Below are 25,111 nucleotides of genomic sequence, written 5' to 3' on the forward strand. Positions count from 1 at the left end.
ATATAGTTTCATCTTCCATCACTCAATGAGATTAACCATGTTAGAGGGAAATGGAGCAAGGTTACCAATTCAGCTCTGGTGTAGAACTTGAGACAAACATAATAAAGTTCATAATTATGGGATGTTCCATGAATATTTGTATTTCATAATTATAGTAAAGATGCTTCAGAATCTTTGTATGCATGTGATGGTAGAAAGGTGAAAGAAAAGGATCTTAGATTGATCCTAAGTTGGTGAGCCAAGAATCACCATCAAGGTCATAGAAGTGATATAGTAAGCACCTAGAAAGAACTAGGAAGTAAGGAAGCAAGCCTTGTTGTTACATCAATAATGCAAAATTTTGATAATGGAGAATATGAGTTGTTTTTGTTTAGACTAGTGAGGTATTAGATGGGGGAATTTGAAAGTATGGAGATGGAAGTCTCTAGACAAAATCAATATCATAGACAAATAAAAAGAGGATTTGATCAGAATCTTAAGATCTAAAATATCTCACATTTCATCCAAGGTAGGATAAACTAGTTTTCGATGGCTCAAAGATTGGTAACTAGAACACTAAGGAGGGCTATAATTATGTAACTAGAAAATAGATAAGACTAAAGAAAAACATCTAATTGTGACTTTGTTGGGATAAAAATTTCTTACCTATGGTAGGATTGTTCTCATGGCTAGCACTACAAAATAAAATCCTTATAGCTAATACATTCAGAGAAAATTTATATGCAAGTCCAAGAAGGTCCTTATTATTAACCTGCAAATACTCTCACCAATGTTGGAGCTAGTTACATAAAAAACTTGGATGGAACTTAGTAATATGAATGTCAAAGCATGTTTCAAGATTGGGCTATTCAAAATAAGGATTGTTTGTATGGTGGCTTGTGGACTGCAACACCATCTATTTCCATATGGAAGTCATGGTAGGAGAGAAATAGACATATTTAAAAAAATAAAAGGATAGGATAGGAACAACTTATTGACAAGATGGAGGTTTCCATTATCAAGATTATGAATAATAGAATAGTGAATATGCAAAAAGTGGGAGAAAAGATGACTTACTAGGATGAGAAGATGAGAAGTAGATGGATTGGGTTTAAGATTCCTTGCTATGTTAGTTTGAGATTCACTTGGTTTCAAGAATACTTTAATATTTACTACTTAACAAGGCAAACCACATGAAGATGGAAGCTCATTTGGCCTCAACCCCCTTCCCTTAACATCAATCTAAATTACCCAATATCATCTAGTTACATGCTTCATTCATTCATTCATCCATTTATGAACTATAACATTCAATCAATACAATCACATAACTTTCACTAATATGATATAAACTTCATTAATACACAATACTAATCAAGACTTCATTAACACATAACAATATTCATCAACATGAAATAAAAATCAATATTAATAGGCAAAATTCATGGATAATTACTTTAAAAAAGGTCTTTCACTATCCAACAATGTTTAGTAAAGAGAATTTTTGAAAAATTATTTCATATTTTTGTTTTTCTTAGCTCTGTTAAGAAAAAGGCTAATAGAAGAATTGATATCTTCCTCATTCTTCTCCTCTTGTGGAAATTGTAATATCAAATTATGATGCCTCATGTTTGGAGGAGTAGGAGGCTGCTACACTAAAGGAGGCTTTGTTGAAAGAATAAGTAAATAGGTTAAATTGGCATACTCTTTTACTTTTTTTAACTATTACAAGTATTTAATTAAGTAGCACAACATAACATGCATTTTTCTTACATAACAATGCCACATCATGTACATTAACATTTTGATCCTTCAGCATGTCAATATGTTGAGCACTTGGAACATGCTCCACTCCTTCACCATTATGTTCAACATGCTCTAAAATATTCAAAAAAAGGTTACACATCAAATTACAATTGAAGATGTTAAACTGTATTCATAATTGTGTAATTAATTTCCAATAGAAAATTAATACCTCCACCACTATAATGCACATCATGGCCTTCATAATGTGCAGGTTTTGTGATAGGATATGAAGGCTATAGTGAAATGTTATGCACATTGTTATGTAGTCAATTTATGTTCAAAACTAACACCAAAAAAGAAATTTCTCAACTATTCAATTTGATTTACTTTTCATCTAACCAATTGACTCGTGTCTCATTTAGTGCACTAGATTCTTGGGTATGGCTATTAGATTCTTGGTGTAGGTGTGGAACCATGAATTTATAGCCTTCCTTCAAGGATATTTTTTTATCTTCATCTATGAGCTCCACAATGAATTCTGTGCCCTGTATTTTTTGCTCAATATTGTCAATTTTGCATGTATGGTTTGGTTTATAAAAATTGTTTGCAACATTATATACATTTTTTAATATGAAATTCCATTGCTGCTACTTACAAGTCAAGATTGGATATTCATATAGCCACCAGAGCCAAGTTTATGTTGGCCAACCTTTTCTAATCTCACTTTTGTAGCCACTAATGTGTCTTGAAATCTATGAACAATTTGAAACATGTTAGATTATATATTTACAAGGATCACTAATGAGTGCATGATTACATTCTACTTAATACTATCATGACATACCTTCTTTTTCCTTCTTCTGGTTCATTTCCTTTATTATCATGTAGTATTTTCTCCTTTGCATCTTCTATTATTTCATTCCACTCCATTGGTGGAATCATAGGAGGATGATCATACTTTGGGTTCTCCTTTAGACCCCTTCTATATTGATCCTCACAGTCTTTATATGTCTTGATGCTCTTTTTAGAAGTAGGGCAGTGTCAAAAATGTTTCATTTTCCAAATAAGTCCTAAGAAGATGTAATCAGCTGAATTTTTAATTTAGAACCCTTTTAATTATAAGTAATGTTGTAAAAAGAAAGTGTTACTTACATGAAGGTTGTGTGCTACAACCCTCACCATGTTCACCATGCAGTGTCATAGCTATCACATATTTCTGTAGAAGAACAAATAATATTTTAGATCATGATCCATAATATACTAAAAAATATAAACATCTATTGAAATTCTATTATTTCTTGAGATTAATTACTGCTTACGTTCAAAGAATCGATCCTATGACCCAATTATTTTTTTAGTACCTCTTTCTCCTCACTCGTGTCACCCTTGATGATAATGTTAACAATTTCATCATTGTATCTTTTTTTGAGTTGTTGGGCCATGAACACATGGTCAGCACAAAGGGTGATATCATGTAGAAATGATGCTTGTATTTCAGATAACTTTTGATCTACTATCATTTTATCTTTTCCATATCATTTGTGACATCAATATAAGTAAAATTCCATCAAAATAACTACAAATCCATAAAGAAAAAAACATAATAATATGTCATTTTTTTCTATATAATTTGAGCAATTACAATAATTAAGGTTTACCTCCATTGAAGAAGGTGTGTGAGATGGTGCATCCCCGCCTATGCCTAGTGGTCTATCCATGTCACCTTGTGATAAAGATTAGTAATTCTTAGTAATAAATAGTGAAATGAAAGTATTTGACTTGTTTTACTTAATGTTTATATTTGCACATATGGTTTTCAAAAAAAAATTTGGTGTAACTAATGTCTATATCTAAAAAAATCAATATTAGTAAAATTCTATCAAAATAACTCCAAATCCATAAAGAAAAGAACATAATAATTCAACATTTGTTTCTACATAATTTTAATTAATTACAATAATCAAGGTTTACCTTCATTGAAGGTGTGTGAGATGGTGCATTCTTGCCTATGGGTGGTGGTCTATCTATGTTGCCCTATGAAAAAGATTAGTAATTCTTAGCAATCAATAGTAAAATGAAAGTAATAGACTTCCAAAAAAAAATTTAATAATAAAGTAGACTGTATATTGGAGTCAATATTAATTGGCGGCAATTGGTTTAAATGTTATACTTGATAGGGAAACTTTTTGTATCTACACGATTCAAAATGTATTCTATTAGAAGCTCTTCCTGTGCACTTATTGATTTCATTGCACTTACAAAAATGTGATTTCCCTCACATGCCTTGAATATACAATTTGCCAACTTATTAGTTGAAATAGGTTGAGAACTATTTATAAATTCTATAATATTCCCTATTGCTTTTGGCCTTCCATCAATATACTAGCAAAATATTTTACTTTGATCATTTTCTTTTCATTGTATACAATTTCGTGGCAATGCATACCTATGCATACTTTTTTTATATTGCGTAATCAACATCCAATTGTTGTAATTGTAACAAGGTCCTACATACTCCATCAATTCAACAACTTTATTGTAACAAACCTTTATGTCATCCATGGAAAATAGGCTCAAATCATGTAATGAAATGAAACTATGCAATATATCCTTTCACTAATAGAAAAATTAGAGTTAACTAGAGGTAGTTCCTTGGGTGCCCATTCTTTTTGAAGATGTGTGTACCTTAATGGAACATCCCTATCACTTTTTCTCTCATTACCAGAAGAACATGACCCACCATCAACAAGAAAAAAATCTATTTGTTTGTTGAATTTTATTCTAGTCTTTTGACCTCTAGTTGATCTCCCTATTTTGGACCTACTAGATATCTCACTTTTGTCTTCTATTATCACATTTTTGCTCACTTGAGGAAGAAAAATCAGATAAATACCTATTTGGTGATACTTGCAATCTATAAAATGAGAGACACACTAGAAAAAAGTTGATGTTGATGGTAAAGAGATGATATGAAAATAAAAAATTATATCTATAGGGTCTATTGACATATACCTGTCGATCCATGTGATTGTGCAAGATCACATTGAGAAAATTGAGCCCTATGAATGCCCATAAATGCATATGTACCTAGCTATTATTTTGAGGCCCATAATGTGTTTTATGTTTATAACACCCTCCATTTAGTGCATTTAAGTGTTCCATGATGATAAATTGTCATTCTGAGTCAGTTGGCGAAGTCCTGTTTTGAGCCAATGTCAAATTTGCATTTTTCTCCTGTGTCAAACAGTGACAGGAGGCCTTGTTTGCATCTGAATATCTTCCACTGGGAAATGTTTTGTGATTTTCCACTTTGAGAGTATTTAATATCCATACTTGAGAACCTATGTTTTAGATTTTGAATCATTCGAAGTCCGTTTGACTAGGTTTTGAATCCCTCAAAGTTGGTCAAATATTGTTTTCATGCTTTTGCACTTTGTACATAATTCTAGAAGGCCTTGTTTGATGAGTTATAACTTTGACCTAGTTGACCAAAATGCTAAATTTCCTTTTGCATTGCATTTTAGACATCAGAGACTTGTTATTTTTCAAGTTTCAACTCATGATAAATCCATTTGATCAGTTCTCAAACTTCATTCCAGACACAATTTCTATATTTTTATTGGTGTCAGCAGTTGCAGATTTGTTGGAACCCCTGTTCGTGATGTCATATCTTGAAATCCATGATTTCCTAGATTGAATGGATTGTACCATCATGTTGTCCACTAAAAATACTTCAAGTGTGCCAATTTTTATGTCTTGAAAAATCCATTTGCACACTTTTCCAGGTCATTTCCATTTGCAAAAAATGCTTTTCTATCTATATTTCCAGTTTGCAAAATTTGAGTAGCCCACTTTGACCACTTGCCATTTGTGCCCCATGATTTTTCATCAGCCCAAATACTAGATTCATATTATCCTCATGACAGTGAACAAACATCTCAGTTTTCATCTTCCCAAGAGTTAGTTTGCCCAGTTTTCAATGCCAAATCCGAACCCAATTTAGTGTTTTCTAACATGTTTTCTTGCAGGCAGTTTTGAGAGGTCAACTTTGACAGTGAATATCTTTTGACCTCAAATTCATCATGAGAGGATATTTGACATGGTAGAAGTATGGAATAGAGAATCATTATGTCAGATCCTAGAGCCCAACCAGATGTTTATGGCAGTTTTTAAAGCCAGGCAACAGGCCTCTTGACACAAAATTCATCGTGATGTGCAAATGATTTAAAATGAATTTTAATGATCAACATGTGATCGAAATTAATTCATGACATGTTTGAAGATCTCAGTGGATCAATTCCAGGAATCAGTTGTTTGAAAATGAACTTTTTTTTAGCTAGACCCAATTTAGGGGCCTGATTGATTTCATCAGATGAGCAAATACTTATGAAAGTTATAAAATACTCTAATTGGGAGCTTGAATGGAGCAGAGAATATAATTAGTGTACTATACCTAGATGTATCTCAAACCTTTTGATTGAACATGTAGTTTCTCGATGTTATAGGGAAGCTTTGGCAAAGTTGTAGTGGTAGGGGGAGTGGTTCTAGCAAGATGTACCATGCCTTTCAAAGCCACCCAAGCATCCACTTTTCAATGATATTATATCACATTCTTTTGTTAATTGGCAGTTTCTGGGAGTTTGATAATGTTATGATTATTTTAAGATGTTACCATGTCAAGCAACCTAGTATCTATATAGATTTTAGGAGCTTCAGATCTGCCATTGTGATATTGTTATAAAGAAAATCTAATTGAATTTTTCATTTATTGGAAGGGTTGTTCAACAGTGATCACAAAATGAGATTTTATTTCTTTCTTATGTTTTTCTCCTACATTCCACATCCATCATTGAAGGCAGCTCCACATTAATGCCACAGTAAGAATAGGCCATTGCATACAAAGTGGGGGTTTTGCATGATTGGAGGGGAGAGTAAATTGTTTGCTAGGGAAGGCACCTATAAGAAGAATCCACAGGGAGAAAAGATGGGGTCTTTGCTTTCAGTTTCATGCCATGGGGCAGCCCACATCATCTAAGCACATAGCCCATGCAAGAAGGGGGTATCCTACATCAAGGAAAGCCCATAGCCAAAGATAGAGAAGACCATGCACATTGGTAGTGAACAAAGCTGCAAGCGTAAGTAAAAGTGAAGCCGCCCATGTGTCAGCATTAACCAACAAGAAAGGAACCCACGACATTTGTAGGGAAATGATCCACATTTTCACATAGAGGTTGCAGCATAATGAAGGTTCACACATCTGTAGGAGCATCACATGCATTGAATAGGGGTCTCTAGGATTTAGAAAGTGAAGCCCACATTTTTGGGCCAAAGCGGTGGAAGAGAGCAAGCCATAGATCTTCCACTTGATAATGGAGTCATGGCTTTTCTATGTGGATGTCACGAGTTGAATAGATTTTCATTTTACGTGAGGCTTGGAGGATTGACAAATATAGATCTTGATTATATTGGGAAGTATGGCACAAATATAAGGTGGATGCTACTGGGATTTTTTGGACAAAGCAACCAGGGCATCCTTCAACTTTCACATGGATGCTCAAGACTAGAGAGGTTTGAAATGAGAGGTTTTAATTTTAATAGATCTGCAATAGCATCTCACTAAATGCAAAGAAAATCCATGGTGAAAGGGGAAAAATATAGTAAAAACAATATATCCCACACGGGTTGTGGGAGAGAGATTTTAAAAGTTTAAATACAATCCCAAACACTATGCATTGTGTCAACAAGAAAAGTCTTTTGGAGCACATGTGGGGCCCATCCCAGCTGACCTGGCGATGTTAGCGTGACATTAAGAAAACTTTTGAATGAGCCAACGCACGAGCTAATGTGGCGATAATGAACAAGACTATGACACATGGCCGCATTGGACGACAGGGGCACGCCCGCAATACCAAGATGCACACAGGATAAATAATGTGAGAATGCGCCTCACTCACATGTGTTAGTAGGCCCCGCTCCTAAGTGACATGGCATACTTGTGATAGGGAGATGAGGTGGACCCAGCAGCTAATTATGAGGAGAAACATGGCATCCATCGCGCAAGTTGTAAAGTGACAAGTGGTAGCATGGAGATCTGCAGGAGCTTGAGATGGAGCTGTCAAATTTTGCCATGTGGCAAGATCCGACGGCTGGTGCTTGCTTGCAAAATGGAGTTGCAAGGTTGTTAAGAAATGTGGGCAAGCGAGTGAGCATCACGTGGCAATGACGTGGTAGGTCGACCAATCAGAGGCCACCACGGGGCAAAAAGTTGGTCAAACTAGGTTTGACCCGAATTGAAAAGGCAAAAAAATTTCTAAGGTTTCAAATTTAAATTTTTTTTTTACTTCCTTCTTAGAAGTACATATAGATCATTTTAAATAAAGATTGAATTTTATTCTATAGTTTGAAACTTTATAGGAGGGTAAATTTTTCAAATTTTCAAGTGCCATGGAAGCCATGAATGAAGGCTTGAACTTTAGAAGGCCATAACTTGGGTGATTTTTATCAAAAATAGATGCTCCAATTTACCACCAGAACCAAATCCAAATTTTCCATTTCTGAAGTCAGTTTGTGCACAGGTGCTCACTGGTTTGAGCTATAAGCCAAATTGCCAAATCCAGGGCATTCTCAGCAGAATAGGGAAAAGTCATCTTTGATTAGCAGAATCTTTTAAAGGATAGATATTAAGACTTGGTGAGATGTGAAAGTGAAGAAAATCAATTCTGTGATGTTTTCTTGGCTTCTAAAGGTCATATAACTGATTTTTCACTTTTTATTTTGAGTTCAAATGCGACATCAGAAATCAGTTATGTTTTCTACCAAATATTTGATATTCTTTATGCTTCTAAGAGCCAAAATCATGGGGATTTTATTTTTAGTTACAAAGAGAAGGTAGAGAGAGGCTTTTGATCTTCTTGGGAAGGAATTCTGAGTGGACAAATTTCAATTGCAAATTCAATCCGAGAATTCCTTCCTCTATATCATTCCCTTTCTTTCTCATTGTACAGGTTCCAGTTCTTTGGAGAAAATTTGCACATTACTGTGAGACTGTATTCTGGTTCTAGTTTTGATGTATTCCCAATATTGAGACACCATTCATTCATCAGTTTTTCTTTTATGTGAACAACAATAGTGAAGTTAATTTAGCTAGTTTCATATCTGTTAGGTGTTTGTGTTTTTGAATTTCATGCATTTGAATGTATAATTAAGGGGAAATGAATACAAGTGAGCTAGAATTTCTTTAGTTTCATTCTTATTCTTGTCTCTTATCTCAGTAATTTGCAGTCTTATGTGGTTTAGGAACAAATTGCTGAGACCCATTTGCATCCCTTTAAAGTTGTATTTCACAAATGTTTTGTTTTTGGAACAAAGGACCAAGTAAATGCTTGATGTGTTTGACAGGGTTGTTGGTTATTTTGAGAAGGAAATTTCATAAGAATGAGGTCTTAATGAACACCATTGTCTGAATCACAAAGTGATAGGATGGATCTAATATCTTGGTGTATGAAATATATCCTAGATATCATAGATGTATGTATTCAATTCATGGAATTTCCCAATGGATTAGGCACTGATCATTTGTAGGATCAATTCGTTCTTATTGCTGCATGTTTAAGGATTTGTTGAAAATCAACATCAATAATCAATTGTATTTCACTCTCATGTTGAAGAACCTAAATGTGATACCCTCACTCAACTTGTGAATACCATAGAGTTTTAATTTGCTACTATAGATCTATTTTATTGCATAGGTATTAGGAGAAATAAGGGTAAAATATGCTTAATAGATTCAGGGATATGTTTTTGCACTGGTATGGTATCATTTGAATCTGAGGTCTACCCACCTAGGTTTAGTAGAGCCTCAAGTAGAAGAAGGGTCAAACCTTATAGTTGGCCTTGTGTTTGAAATGATATGTTGAGAATGGGAGTTAGCTGCCCCTAGATATGTCATATTCTCATGGGGATAATTGAAAACCCTCTAGCATTTTCAAACACCAACAAATCTGATATGTCACTCTATGATGTTCTGATACTCTATTGTTTCAATAACTAGATTTTGCAATGTTTCTCTATTCTTCACTAACCCTTTTGAATTTTTCTATAGTTCACCTATACATTTCTCTCTTCCATGCATACAATGGGGTTTCATCCTCCTTTTAAAGATTTTAAAGACTTAGGATTAGGTATGAATCTATAATCAATATTAAATCTTCATTTCTTGCTTATTCCTTGCACTTCTCTTATTGGTTGCATGCTTTCTCCATTTTTCTTATTGGCTCCATGCTGATTGCATAGGTAATGTAAAAGATTTTATCTTATCTTCAAGATCCTTCAAGATTCATCCTATGTTGTCTCCAAAAATGGTTTACATCTAAGTTTGTGAAGGCGCAAACTCATATGTTGATTCTGTGTTACTTAGCTCATACTATTTGTTGATGCTTGACACATATAGAAAAATTGGCTCACCTAGATCCTATAGAAATTTTGTTTCACTTAGCATCTATAGTGACTCAACACCTATATTTTTCTTAGCACTTGAACTTCACTTAGCACCTAAAGATTGCTCGGCACTTGAAGATTACTTGGCACCTAAAGTATTCTCTAGCTTGGCATTCATTGTGGCTCGGCATTTGTATTATACTTGGCATCATCTTGAGAATTGGTTAAGTGTGTTGAAACTCAAATATCAAAACCATTCAGAGAATAACACTCTCCCCCTTTGACATGAGTAGAAAAAACACTTAACTAGACATTATAAATCTGATCTCTATGAGTATACTACATGTTCTATTCAAAACTTCAAAATTTGTAAAAAAATTTGTATACCTCAAAAAATTGTAACTCCCCCTGAGATGATGTTCCATTTCCATTCCCGTAACAAAAATTCTTATGCTAAATATGTCTCATGCTGATATATTTGATAATTCTTTGTCTTATCTACCTTTGTTTCTATATCTTTTTACCTTTTTTATAAATCATGTTCTCTGTATTTGTTCCCTTTTCATATCTCCTTGTAGTTTTGCATTCTTTTGGCTTTATTACTTCATCAAACATGTGAACATGAATAATTTCCCCTTTCAATATTCTTTATTGCTTCCATCAAAGAACAATGAATTATACTCCCTCTTTTATTAGATGCAATAAATAATGAACGAATATTCTTATTCTCCCCCTTAAGTATATCTCCCCACTTTTGACACTTATGTCAAAGGGTCCTAAGGATTAATAGAATAATTTGCCAAAAATGTTTTATTTACCTCCATAATCATCTTGAGAGAAGAATCCCAATTGTCTAAAGCTATCTCAAATGACTTGTGCTAGATGGCTATCTTTGTTGCAAGATGAACAAGGCCTTCTAAAGCAGAAAGATTTGGGTCTTTCTTTAGTACACTTTCTACATAGGCCTACTCCTTATGAAGTACTTCCAAATGTGGAGTTATGGAGGATTGAATTTGCATCAATTTGGCCTTAATATTGGCTTCCTCTACTGTCAACACAACTAATTCTTTTTTTGTGTAAAGTGTTGCTGCAAAATGCTTCTCACTCTGAGCTAGGTCTTTTGGAAATTGAGTGTTGGAAATTTTTAAATTTTTCTCCAAGCTTAGTATCCTTTGGCTTGTTTCTTGTGTGAAATATGATGAATCACACAACTTTATGTACAATGAGAATATGTTCTCAAGTACCTTTTTCACCTTTTCAATATTATTTGCCAATTCAACCTATGAAAGTGCTACTTCACTTGATATCTTCTCATTTAATTTCATTTGAAATTTCTTTTCTAAACATTCCAATAATTTAACATTTGTTTCTATGTTCTCATTCTATACCTAGTCCATAATATTGGATAGTTACTCCATTATGGACTGAGTTTCATCAAGTACTTGCAAGCTAAATGCATCAAGAAATATCTCCTTGATCTCCACCAATTCTTGCCTCTACCTATACTCATTTCTAAGTATCTCTTGCCTCTTCCTCCTTTCTAGTGCCTCTTGCACTTCATTTATCTACTACAAATTCATGGTTCTTGAGTCATAGCTTGGTATGACTATTTCTTCATCAAGTGTAGGGTCTCCATAGTGAAGTAGCCTTGCAAAATTTGTAGTGCATGAGCTTGGTGATAAAATTTGCAATGGTACTACATAAATTCTTAGCTTCTTCTGAGGAGTCCCTGAGGTAGGCAAGTTTATCAACATTTGTATTGCCTCCTACTCCTTATGGGTTTTCTCCATGTCTTTCTCCTCTCCTCTATTTCCTTGATCAATGATAACAATTTGTGGAGGTGCACCTTGGGTTTGTGCAATAGGAACATCTTGTCCTATTTTTTCCTTTGTTTGCTCCTCGACAGTTGTTATCATTCTAATTGTAGAATCAACCTTAGCAGTTTTGTCTTGTTCTTCTTGCTCTTTAGATTTCTCTATTGTAGATGTGGGAGGTTGTGTAGATTTTTCTTGTGTGGTTTTTTTCTCCCTTGTTATTTATGCTATAGCTTTCTATAACTCATCAACACTCACCAATACTAGATTTATATAAAGTTGTGCCTATAAAGTTGATTGGTGAAGGATCTTCTTGAGATCCTCTATAGTTAAAGGATTGATGTTCTAAGCTGAAGTGTCAAGAACATCCTATACAATTATTATATCTTCATGTGTTGTATGTAGAGGGCTTGGTGGTGGTAGTTGGGTGTCTTGGACACTCTGTTCTATTTGTTTCTCTTTAGTTGTTGCCTCTTCATCATGTGTCTTCTCCACTGTCTCTTTTGCTGGCTCTTTTTCTCCTTCATCTTTATCTTTCTCTATTTCTTCCTCTTTCTCATTCTCTTCTTCTTATTCATCATTCCTACCCTCAAATGGGTCTTCTTATGCTTCTTTTATAGTTTTCAATCCATATATCAATTTCCACATTTGTGTGGACTTCTGGACAACATCTTCAATTTGGTTTTGCAAAATTTTAAATGCTCTATATTTGGGTGCAAATTTTCTCCCATGCTTCTTATTAGCCTTTTTTATTTGACTCTTGGTGAGTTTTGATATTACATGAGCCAATGTAGACTCTCTTATTTCTTTCTCTATTTTAAGATAGTAATGCCACTTATTTTCAACCAATGAACTTTGCTCCTTAGCCATTGAAGTGTCTAGTTCAAGTGGGAAAGTCTTAAACTTAGCCATCATAGTGTAGATAGCCTCTTCCACTATGTCCTATTGTTCTTTTGACAACTTATTGAATTCTATGTTCTTTAGACCAGACAAATCTGCATTATATCTTATATTATTGCAAATATTTTCTAATTTAGATGTGATGGAGTGGCTTACCAATCTAAATTGTTCTTCATCAGACTATGTTCTCTCCTTGTTTGATTTTGGAGGTGCAACATACTTCCTCCTATTTTTATGCTCAGTAGGTCCTACTTGTTCTATTGCCTTTTGTTTTACCTACTCCTTTGCCCCTTGTGTTGTGGCCCTAGTGTCAGCTCTTGTAGGTTGTTTGGCTGGACTTGGCTTTGCAAGTTTCTTCTTTCCTTTGGGTTGGGCAATTGGCTGCTTTTGTGCTTTCTTTTTCTTTGGCTTAGCCTTTGGTGCTTCTTTCTCTACAGCTTCCTCTTCATTTTCATCTTATCCCATGCCTTGGGTTAGGGCAAGTGGCCCTTGATCTTGCTCCTCTTCATCTCCCTCAACATCTTCTCCTTCTTCTTTTGCTTCCTCTATAGTGCCTTCTCCAAATTTGGCTTTGAGCTTCTTTACAAGCTTCTCTTTCTTCTTGAAGGTGGAGGCAGTCTTCATCTCCATATCCACTTTGGATCTCACCATGTCATAGGTTCCAAAATGTGGTTCATCCTTATCAATTTCTTCTACTAATAAAGTAGTTATTACAACTGATGCTTCATCTGTGTTAATCTCATGCCCAAGAGGTCTCAACCATCTCACTCTTGGTATGGCCACTTGTATGTATGTGTAATCAATATCTACAAGGAAACATACTTCATTTACATGTTTTTCTACCAAAGAAATTGGAATTATGAGCTTCTTCTTCATTGATTTCTTAAAACTTTCAAAATAACTAGTCATCAAGGTCTCAAAATTAGCTCCCATCGGCTCTATGTATTCATTTACTTGAGCTATGATAAACCTATCATTATTACATGCTACTTTACAAAAAGAAGGGAATTCATTTTGTACATAAAAGAAACTGCATATCAAAATTATACCAAATTTGCATTGGGCTCCCTTTTTTCTTCTGATGGCTGCTAGATTTTCATTGTTTTGTTGTAGTTGCAGTTCTACAAGATCATATGTATGATCCTTCTTCACCAATTTGTATCCAACATCTACTACAATACAACACACACTATTGAGTCTACTAGATTGATAGAATTTGTGTGCAATGACCCTAACAACAAAGTCAACTAGAGGGTCTTGGATGGTGTCAATTGTCATCCCTCTCTTATTCCATTTTGCACCTGTGTTCTTCTCAATTTCCTCCTTAGCATCACTCCTAAGAGTCTTCAGCCGGTCTAGGGTTGGGTACCTTGTCACTCTATGAAAAATCCTATTTGTGATTTTTATGGGGTTGTCTTCCAACCACAAACTACCATCATGCACTTGGCTCAACACTAGTTTAATCTATTCTATCTTAAACACTGTAGGGAAATCTAGGGCTTGCATTAGACCCTTGTTTTGAACAATTTTATATTAATCTTTCAACACTCCATTTTCACACAATTTTTCATATGCCTCCCTCACCTCCATGTCACCTATGGCTCCTATCTTACAGTTATACCATTTCCTTACATCTTGAACCATCACAACCTTTGGGGGTATGATGGAGAGGGCACCAGTTGGGTCATTCTTATATGCAACCTCTGGGATTGGATGAAAATTTAGTTGTCTAACCTCCTTGGATACTAATTGAACTTCAAATTGTTCCTTCTCCTAAGCTTTTCTTGGGCTAGATGCCATTTTTCACAAACTAGGGTTTCAACACAATGAAAACATGAAACTGTGTAGCTTGACACAGTCATAAATACCTTGAAATCGATGAAATGTTGTTGGAATCTTTTTATACACTAGATTCACTACTTGTGATTTTCTCTACACTCTTTCTCATCTTTTCTCAATACATTTACAATTGTCCACTCAACTTCTAAAGAATTCTACGTTACTCGGCTTCCATTGCCTTTCCACCACTCAACTTCCATAGGAATATTATTTGCTCCACTTCAACTAAATTTTCTTCTTCACTCAGCTTTTGAGGGAAACTTAGCAATACTTATGTAATCTTGAACTTTTGACTTTGCATCTTTGTTCATGTTGATCTGTTCTTTTTAGTACTTTCTTGTCTAGGAACTCATGTATGAAAAAGCTTTGTAAATCAGTCCCTTGTGCATTTTCTTGCTTAGTTTGATTAAGTGTGATCACTTGAGCTATTAGGTGAAGTGATCCCTTCATTTGATGTGCTACTCCCATCTTTCTTCTTCCATGTCTTGTTCATTTCTCCTTTGATGTGTTCGACATCTACCTTCTCTTTTCCTTTGTCATTCTTTGAGTTGGGTGCCTTTGACCTTGTTGAGAAATTCTTGCTGATATGAAAATTCTTCAAGCAACTAAAATATGTGGTTTGGATCAACCATCTGCTGTAATTCCCTTTGAAATGTGTCCTTATGCAATTTTTAGGAATGTGTCCATATTCTTGACAGTAATGATAGCTATACTTGGTGTTGTAGTCCCAATTGTAGTGATGACCATGGTTACCTTCCCTTTTTTCCTAACTTAATGTCCACATAGGCTTTGATTTGTACTCAAATGCTCTATGTCCATACTTCTTGAAATTGTAGTAGTGTCCTTCAAATTTTGGTGTTCTGACAGTCCTAGTCCTATAGTCATGTGCTTGATGTCTTTTCTTTTTTCACTTATGACAATAACTTGCATTCTTAGGCTTGTCATGTTGATGGACACTCTTACTCCTACATAAATTAGAGGTATGTCCCTTTTTACCACAAAAATGACAAGTAGGTTTAGTGTTCTTACCTTTGGTACTCCTTTCTTTTGTAGTCTTGGATAATTCTCCTTGTTCAGTGCTAGTATAACCAAGTCCTGAAATGTCATTGCTTGACATTGGTGATTTTAGTATCTACTCAAAGTACTTAATTGCTTCATTAAGTTTGTTGAAGCTTTCTACAATCTCCTTCTCTCTTTTCAGATCATTTTGGAGTTGTTCATTTTGCATTTTTAATTTAGAGATCTCAATGTCCTTGACATTTAGTTCATGATGTACATTCATCATCTGGTTTAGGGTGTCTAGCTACATGTTAGAAATTGTTTCAAACTCAATTATCTTTTCTTCTAGTCTATTGGTAAGGTTTCTCTTTTCATCTTCTATCATGGCTTTTTCTTCAATGGTACTTTTCTTTTGTTTAGTCACTTCACAAAGCATTATGGCCTATGATTCTTGTTCAAGCTTGAGTATCCTAATTTCTTCTACTTGAGCTCTATTCTTCTCCATCAGGCCTACTATTGCTACATCAAACTCTTTGGAATCTCCATTTGAAAATAGATTTGAGGTGTCAATCTCCTTGTACTATGCGTGATTCTTAACTATGGCAATCTCTCTTTTTTTTTTTAAGGATTTCCTTAGTTCTCCTCTAGCTTCTTCAAAAGCATGTAAAGAAAGTTGTATGTCAATTTCCTAATTCTCTAGAATTCCATTTCTAGATCCTTTGTCCAAGTCGTAAGGCTCCTTCTTGTGATAACTATGCTTTGATACCAATTGTTGGAATTTGCAAGTGGGAAGATACACTTTTGAGAGGGGAGGTGAATCAAAAGTATCTAAATTTAACCTCTAAAACCTTTTAAATAAAAATATTCACATGCATCCAATCCATCTAATAAACATGAAAGTAAAGACATGCATGAAAATAGATAACACACAAATTTGGTAAACTAGAAACCCTCCAAAATGAGAAGGTAAAACTAGGGTGAAGATGACACCCACAAAATATCATTGCAACAATGTGTAACTATTCAAGGTTACAATGTTTGACCACTTCCAATGGTCTACCCTATGAAAGGCCTATCTTGTTAAAGACTACACTCTGTCAAAAGTGACCTTGTTAAAGGATTTCACTACCCTACTAAAAGTAGGCCTAGTTAAAGGACATTTGTACGTTCACTTGAAATGCCACCCTATTAAAGGATTTATAGATGGCCACTAGGCCAACCTAAGTCCATAGGATTTCTATATCTAATACAATTACTAGAGAGTATTAGAAAATCTTTGACCTAATAGCTTTGCAATCTTCAATTGCTATTTCTAGATCCTTGTTTTACTCTATCACTCTGATCCTTGCTTGATCTGATTTGTCACTCTATGATTTTCTAATACTCTATTCTTTCAACAACTAGATTCTATAATGCTACTCTATTCTTCACTAAGTCTCTAACCCTTCTGAATTTTTCTATAGTTCACCCATACACTTCTCTCTTCCACACATACAATGGGGTTTCATCCTCCCTTTAAATATTTCAAAGATTTAGGATTAGGTATGAATCTATGATCAATATTAAATCTTCATTTCCCACTTATTCCTTGCACTTTTCTTATTTTTTGCATGCCTTCTCCATTTTTCTTATTAGCTACATGTTGATTGCATAGGTAATGTAAAAGATTTGATATTATCTTCAAGATCCTTCGAGATTCATCCTATGTTGGTTCCAAAATTAGTTTACATCTGATTTTGTGAAGGCACAATCTCATATGCTGATTCTATGTTACTTGGCTCATGTTATTTGTTGATGCTTGACACATATAGAAAAACTAGCTTACACAACTCCTATAGCAATTCTATTTCACTCGACATCTATAGTGACTCAACACCTATACTTTTCTTGGCACCTAAACTTCACTCAACACCTAAAGATTACTTAGAACCTAAAGTTCACTCAGCACCTGAAGTATTCTTTGGCTTAGCATTCATTATGGCTCAGCATCTATATTATACTTAGCATCATCTTCAGAATTGGTTAAGTGTGTTGACACTCAAATGTCAAAACCATTCTAAGACTAACAGACCCCATCACAGTTGACATTGATCGTATCTCGACAGAAATTTCATTGATCATGTCATTGATCATCATCTTCATCGATGTCATCATCATCACCATTATCAAACTTGTCACTTTGATCATCATGATCACTAGCACCATCTTCATTGCCATCATCATCATGACCATCATCGCCATGATCATCACCATCTTCATCAACATGATCATGATTTCCATCATCATCATCATCACCATTATCCTTAGCATGACCAGAATCATCTTCTTCTTCTTCTTCTTCATCATTGGGTAATAGTTGGTTGTGATCATCATTTACTTTGTCTTATGATTATTCACTATCTTCTTCTTCCATCATATTATACTTTACCACCCTTCCTCTTGGATTATGTCTAACAACAAATGACCAACTTGGTTTGTGTGGAATGCCAAAGTTAAACACTTGCTCACATTGGCTTGGAAGAACATAGGGCTCATCTCCAACTGACTCAAACAACCTTGTATTAATCATTGTAAATCTACTATCATGTTCAATAATAGTCCTAACAAGATCATTTCGATTTAGCCATAGCTTGTACCATTTGATGAAAAAGTGAATTAGTTTGAATGAATTAAAGTCTCACTCAAGTATATCATCCAAAATGCCACAATATCAATTTTTATATTGTTGAGGATGTATGTTAGTTCTAGATGAAATATTGGTGACCACAAAGACTGTACTTATCTTAGAATTACAAGTTTTATTTATTTTGTCTGACTTTTTTATGAAAAATTTATGGCCATGGTAGCACATAGCTTTGTGGTGTTTGATCTGCAATTACTCAAACATGTCAAGATTATTTGCATCAATTCGTGAGTTGATATTAAATTTATGGCTCATGATTAGTAATCTACTACATACCTTTGTATCTGCTAAGCCATATGTTGGATCAAGTACCATTGGTGTAACATTGGGATGTTCATTATGATGACATTCTTTAACCAATGATGTAACACCATCCCATGTTAATGAGCAACCATTTTCTTGAGACTATTCAATCCATACCGTCATCCAATCAAGATTGCTTGCAATATACAAATGTAGTGCATCCCACTCACAACCAACTATAAAGAAAATAATTAGACCAATTAGAAACAACTTATATTGATGATAGATAAGAATTAATTAACTACAAAAAAAAAAACTTATAATTACCTCTCACTCTCCTCTATCTTCCTTTCCCTATCAAGTACTCCCCTTCAAATTTGTTAATGGAGTTGGGATCCCAAATGTGATCTACATGGATATTTGCTCCAAAATTTAGAAGATATTCACTAATTTACACCATGGTATGGTATACCATATATCCCTCTACCATAGAATCCTCAGGATGTGCTCTTTGTTTAAAAAAGCCTTTTATAAATTTCAAGTGCCTCTCAACCATCCACATTGACCTAGTTTGTATTGTAATACCCCAAAATTGGCTCATTACCATTAAACCAATTCTGGTCTATTTTGATCGATCCTAAGACCTATTCTAATAGGCAATTCTTATTCTGCTACTCACTACTTGACTTAATTGTCAAATGCTTAAAACCCTAATCTGCATTAATTAGACTCTTTGTTTAATTCCTATAGTATTGAGTCATATTAGTCACATTAAACCTATTGATTAAGATTTAATTTAAATATTAAGTATTTATACTTTAATTAAATTAAATCGTCACCTAAGGCTAATATACTAAGGAATTAAAAATATTTAATTTAATAATTATGCTCACTTTAATTAATTGAATGTGATTATTCAATTAAATGAAAAAGGCATTTATGAGGTCATATCTCACTTTATTAAATTAAATAATAGCTTCAAAATATTTTCTTCTGTTCCAAAATGGAAACTCTGAGTGAACTATCTCTTGAATTGGAATTAATCTAGTTAACTTGTTCTCACACTCATGAAAAGCTTAGTTAACTCTCCTTTCTTGAGGAAGTTTCCATTCTAACTGAATCTTGGCTTCAATCCTGATCGTTGATCTGAGTTGATCTCAGCCATTGATGGATTCTAGGAATTCTATTTAAGAGACTCCTAATTCCTCATTACAGAGATTGAATTGAAGAAGTATCAAATTACTGCTGCATTTTACACTCATCTAGCTTTAAGATATTCTCATATATTTTCATTCTTACCTTAATGTCATCTAGATTTAATATGCATACATTTAGTATAATTTATTTTACATGTTTTTAGATTAAAAATGCATATTTCATTCTAGAGTAATCTGCATACTCATATAGACTAATTGCATTCTCAAATCCTTTGTTCTCAAAGGGTCTGGTTGCCTGCACCTCGATTCTGAGGATATTAATAGGAAAAATCCCTTTAGATAGAAGGCAACAGGTCACCTTATCAGACTATTCTTGGGTGAAAAATCTCATGTTCATTCTAGGATGAATCTGCATACAATGACCATGTTGAAGTGTGTGTTATTATAGGCCACAATTCACGCATACATTTATGGCACCCACCATGGGGCCAAGAAAATCAATTTCGTAGGCCTTTTCTGCACTTTTAAAATCAATCTTCAAGCTCTATGTCCGTACAATTCTGTGTAGGTTTAGGAATCTTCACGCAAGATAATACATTTTCACGTGAAGATTCTAAATCTTCATGCGAAGATTCTTTTCAGTTCGTGTGAGAAATTGCCCAAGTGCGAGAACTTTCATGTGGCACCTTGTTTCTTTGTGCAGGCCATAAAAAGATTTTGAATGGCTCTGATAGAGATTTTGCATGAGATCTTGTAACAAAAACCTTTGTTTCAAGCCTTTTTTTTCACAATTTATTCAATCTTCTTAACGTACTTTTCTTGGAATTTGTGTTGCTCTATTTCTCTAATTTTTTACAGCTTAGCTATTGTCTGCAAGAAAATTTGTCAAAGATTCCTCATACAACCCACTCAAACATGGAATAACAGTTTTCTTGTAGGACACTATCAAAGATATGTTTGTCAAAGACCAATTTTCAAACCCACAAAATAGCATGTCTTGTTTTCTTTCTTTTCAAACTAGATTAATTAGGGGCTTGTGAACTTCTTAGGGTGCAAGATAGAAGAATAGGGGATTATGCTCTTCACCACTTCAAGGTCATGATCAAGGGTGAATTAGAAACCTAGATGCTTCTGAAAGATGGCATTCTGAGGGAGGCAAGCAACTTAGTGGTTCTCCCAAATGAAGCCTTTAATAAAGGGATGATGATTTCCTTTTAAGGAATCAAAGTCTTGGAATAGGCCAAGGTGGGATTTATTTAGTTAAGTCAGTGATTAACTTATTTTGCATGTTTGGGCAAGAAAGTAAGGTAGAGGAGTATGCTCTTTCCCCTTGGGGGAAATCAGAAACTTTGACCCTTGCGATCAAACCACTAGTCTGAGTCAATCCTTTAGAGGGCCTGCTAGAGTGATCCAACCTTCAGGAATGACCCAAGTGAGCACACTCCTTTCGCTGGAGATTCCAACTCACTATAATCAAGATGCTTTGTAGAGTGAAAGACTCCAAAGCCAGATTAATTTCTTTCCCTTAATTCTTGATATCAAATATCAAGGGGAAGCTGTGTTTGTGCACTGGTTAGCACCGACCCCTGGCTTGCTAAGCAATTACTGTGCACTTTTAGATGCTGGTGTGGGCTACTGGCCTCAACTCTGCTTGCAAAGGCATCAAAAATTAATACGAATGGAAGCCAAGTAAAAACCTTTTAGTTAGAAGCTACCCAGTTCACCTTTGAAAGGAGGCATAATCTTTGTGCAAGGAGGGGTAAGAATATCTCCTGTAGAACTCACCATAGGCATGCTACTAGAATTTTGAAGGTGGTATACATGCTTGTCCCCTACCACAAAGGTGTTCATTCAGCATATACTATTGAGTCCTTTGAATATACCAAAAACACGGGCACCCTCTAGGGGGTGACATAGCTGTGTGAGGTACACGCATGCGCATAAGATGTGGGACAAAGGTTTTTCCTTCTCTACCATTTTTTGTTTCTAGGGATAAATTTGTTTGTTATCAAGTCCTAAACATGTCCAAACTTGCTCAAACAAACTAAAAGTCAAGACTCCCCTATCTCTCTGAGTTGCTTTGCCTTTAGTTGGATTGTATTCGACTACTACTTGCTTCTCGTGTCTTGTTGAAAACACTTGCCTTGATCAAAACCAAATGTTGTTTAAACACTTGAAAATCAACCTTGCTATCTGTCTGAAATCTACCAAATGAATCAACAATCTATCCAAAACTATCTAAAATCTTCAAAGTCTTTTCAAAATCCAGTTTAATTGTCAGTCTAACTTCCATTTTTGGGTGTAGTTTGCAAACTTTTACATGAATACTTGTTGTCCTATGAAGGTTCTCACGTGAACAGTTGCACATCTCTGCATGAGATCTAGTCTTAGTGTCCTTATTTTGTTGTCAAACCTTGCACTTCTTTGAACAGCTTGGAGCACATCATTGTGCAAAATTTTTATGTTGTCCCAAGTCTTTACATGACCCTATGTACCTTCTCATGCATCTCTCAGAGGATCTTCACATGAGATCTTGAGTCTGAACCATCAAGTTAGTTTGTTAGAGCTATCTATGCTCTGTACCAAGTCTATTTCTTACATCATTTTACTACTTCTCTATCTAAAAATAGTCCCAAACAATGTCATTTTTCTTAGCTACAGATTTGTGACCTATACTTTGACTAGTCTCATCTTTTAGTTGTCTTGATTCTTGTTCTTTAGTGCTTTTCATACTTTGCATCATGATAGTCATAATCTTTGGCTATTCTAGCCTTCAAATCAAACTATTCTTGCCTTAGCATATAACACTCTTATCTTGTCCTATTGAGACTACGTTCAAGTGTGGTCCTTGTCTAAGCTTTTGCTTTTCATCATTTTTTATGATTTTGGAAACTTGACTTATGTTCTAAAACTTGGCTATCACTACTTGAAACATAGTAAATCAAAATGGCTAACAACCAATGTGCTAAATCCAATATTCCTAGTGAGGAAGAAAAGATACTTATTGTAAACATGAAGCAAGAAATCCAATCAATGAGCACTCAAATTCAAAGACTGAAGCAGGAAGATGACACATCATCGAACAAATTCTCCTTACGAGATTATTTACCTTCCTATAATGTTGAGTCCAAGCCATCTTAAAAAAATTCATAAACACCCAAGAAATCTAGAAATATTTTTGAAGAAAAACCTTGGGAACTTAAACCAAAGCATGATTTCACCCTTTTGGGAAAATCATACAAATTAACCTTGGAAGAACTTCTTGAAGAAAAACTCATTATTTTACCTAAGGTCACTTTGGCAAGATTTTCCTTTATGAGTAACTATTGTGCCTATCACAAACATAATTAACATAAAACTTCACATTGTAGGGAGCTGAAAAACAAGATCCAAGATCTCTTTGACAATGGCATAATTCAAAAATCTAAGCTCTCAACTACTAAAGATTCTACTCTCAAGAAGGATCAACCTCATGAAACCATGTCTAGTAATGGTTCAAATGAAACTTCTACTTCTTCCAACATACATATACCTTCTAAATTGTCCAATATTTCCAACACATATTCACCAAACAAAGAACTCGCTACTCTCCTAGTTGACTATGTGTACCCTCAAAGGCTTCCTCTAAAGGAAACTCAAGCTAATCTTGACTTAGCTGCAAAACTCTCCCATACGACTCAAACTAAAGATCCAAAACCTTCATTCATTGCTACTCCCATTATTCCCACTCCAACTAGCACTTCACTATCTCTTCAAGAGCCTATCATGCAAACTCTGCATCCTACCTTGTCCTTAGAAGTGGATCCATGTCAAGAGGATTTTAAAAAATCTAAATATCAAGATCAAGAACCCTCACATATCCCTCAAGATGTCATCCCTCCATCTCAAGAACCATGTAGTCCTCCATCTCCCATATCATACCCCTCTACTAGGAAAGATCATGATATTCCTTCCACCATCCCTAAGGAGACTATTAAAGACCAAGAGAAGGATACTTTTCCTCTACTACCTAAGATTCCTTTTGAATAAAGTGTTCCCTCACTCTCTTGTTCTACCTGACTACATTCACTACAAAACTATTCTCAAGCTTTAAATACTCCTGTCAAAGGTATTGCTCCTATAATAGTTACTCATAAATCTATTGATGGCTTTGGTCATATTGCTCACTCTAAAGATGTTGATATCCATACTCATGGTCTATTCACATCTTATAAATATATCATTGGTCCCTACCCATCTAAGCTAAAACCTTCAAGTCTTCCATCCATATTGGGACCTTATGTTCCTCTATCTCCTACTTCCACTCTTAGCCCATTACACGGTCCTCCTACCCTACCCCAAGAGCAACAAAGATACACATACTTTAACTCTTCACATCCACCTTTCCATCTAAACCACTCATATTGGCCTCATTCTTCCATAAATCCCAAGTCCTTTGGAAGCAATTTGGATGATCAACTCAAACATAAATGCATGAATCCATCCTCAAAAGTTCACTATGTCTCTTCTAATCGACATGTGAATGTCAAGAAGGAAAATGCACAAAAGAGACCGCAAAGGTCCACTATGCAAAGAGCTCAACCAAGGAAAGTGTGGGTTCTTAAATCTATTATTGAAGAAATGTGTTCCAAAGCATCCAATGAAAAATCAAAAGCTATATGGATTCCCAAGTCTCTTTTGAAGGACTTAAATATTGAAAACAAATCAAAGTTGACATTCAAGCTTCCAAAGGTTTCCACTCCATCTCCTTCCAAAAATCTTCCTAAAAAGGTTTCAAAACCTTCTACTCCACCCCTCTCCAAAATGACTTTGCTACTTCATATATCTAAGCCTCAATCTATTTAATCCATATTTCCTCAATCATTCCACTACCCTTCAAGGTGTGTGTCAATGTTGATCTTGCCAACTTTTTCTTCTACCCTTGTACATCCCTTTCGATACCTTATCCACTCCACCTTCTATTCTCCACCTTTTATCCTTCCATCCCATTTATCTCATCCATAGCCTAAAACCTTATCCTTCATATATCTTTTCTACTATTTCCCTTCCATTACCTTATCAACATCTTTAAGTGTAACTTTCTATCGTCTTGGCTTATCATAATTTATCCTTCCAATAGGAGCACTATTCAAATTGAAGAAGGCTTGAATTCTTTCCAAAAACTCTAAAAATCAAAAAAATCCAAAAAAAGAATAAAAAAAGAAAAAAAGAAAAAAGTGCCTTGGTTAAAACTTGGAAACAGGCACCTTGGAAGCAAAAGTAAAGAAAAATAAATCCGTCCTATGGTGAAAACCAATTCTTGTGGCACCTTGGAT

General features: G+C 34.7%; 1 pseudogene; it reads left to right on the forward strand.

The window, feature by feature from the left end:
• Positions 1-7,102: 7,102 nt before the first annotated feature.
• LOC149575110 (vacuolar-sorting receptor 1 pseudogene) overlaps positions 7,103-25,111 on the forward strand; it is a 37,017-nt pseudogene continuing 19,008 nt past the window's right edge.

Source organism: Cupressus sempervirens, chromosome 2 (assembly GCF_028749045.1).
Source record: "Cupressus sempervirens isolate cs-2001-9-10 chromosome 2, ASM2874904v1, whole genome shotgun sequence".
Classification (NCBI taxonomy): domain Eukaryota; kingdom Viridiplantae; phylum Streptophyta; class Pinopsida; order Cupressales; family Cupressaceae; genus Cupressus; species Cupressus sempervirens.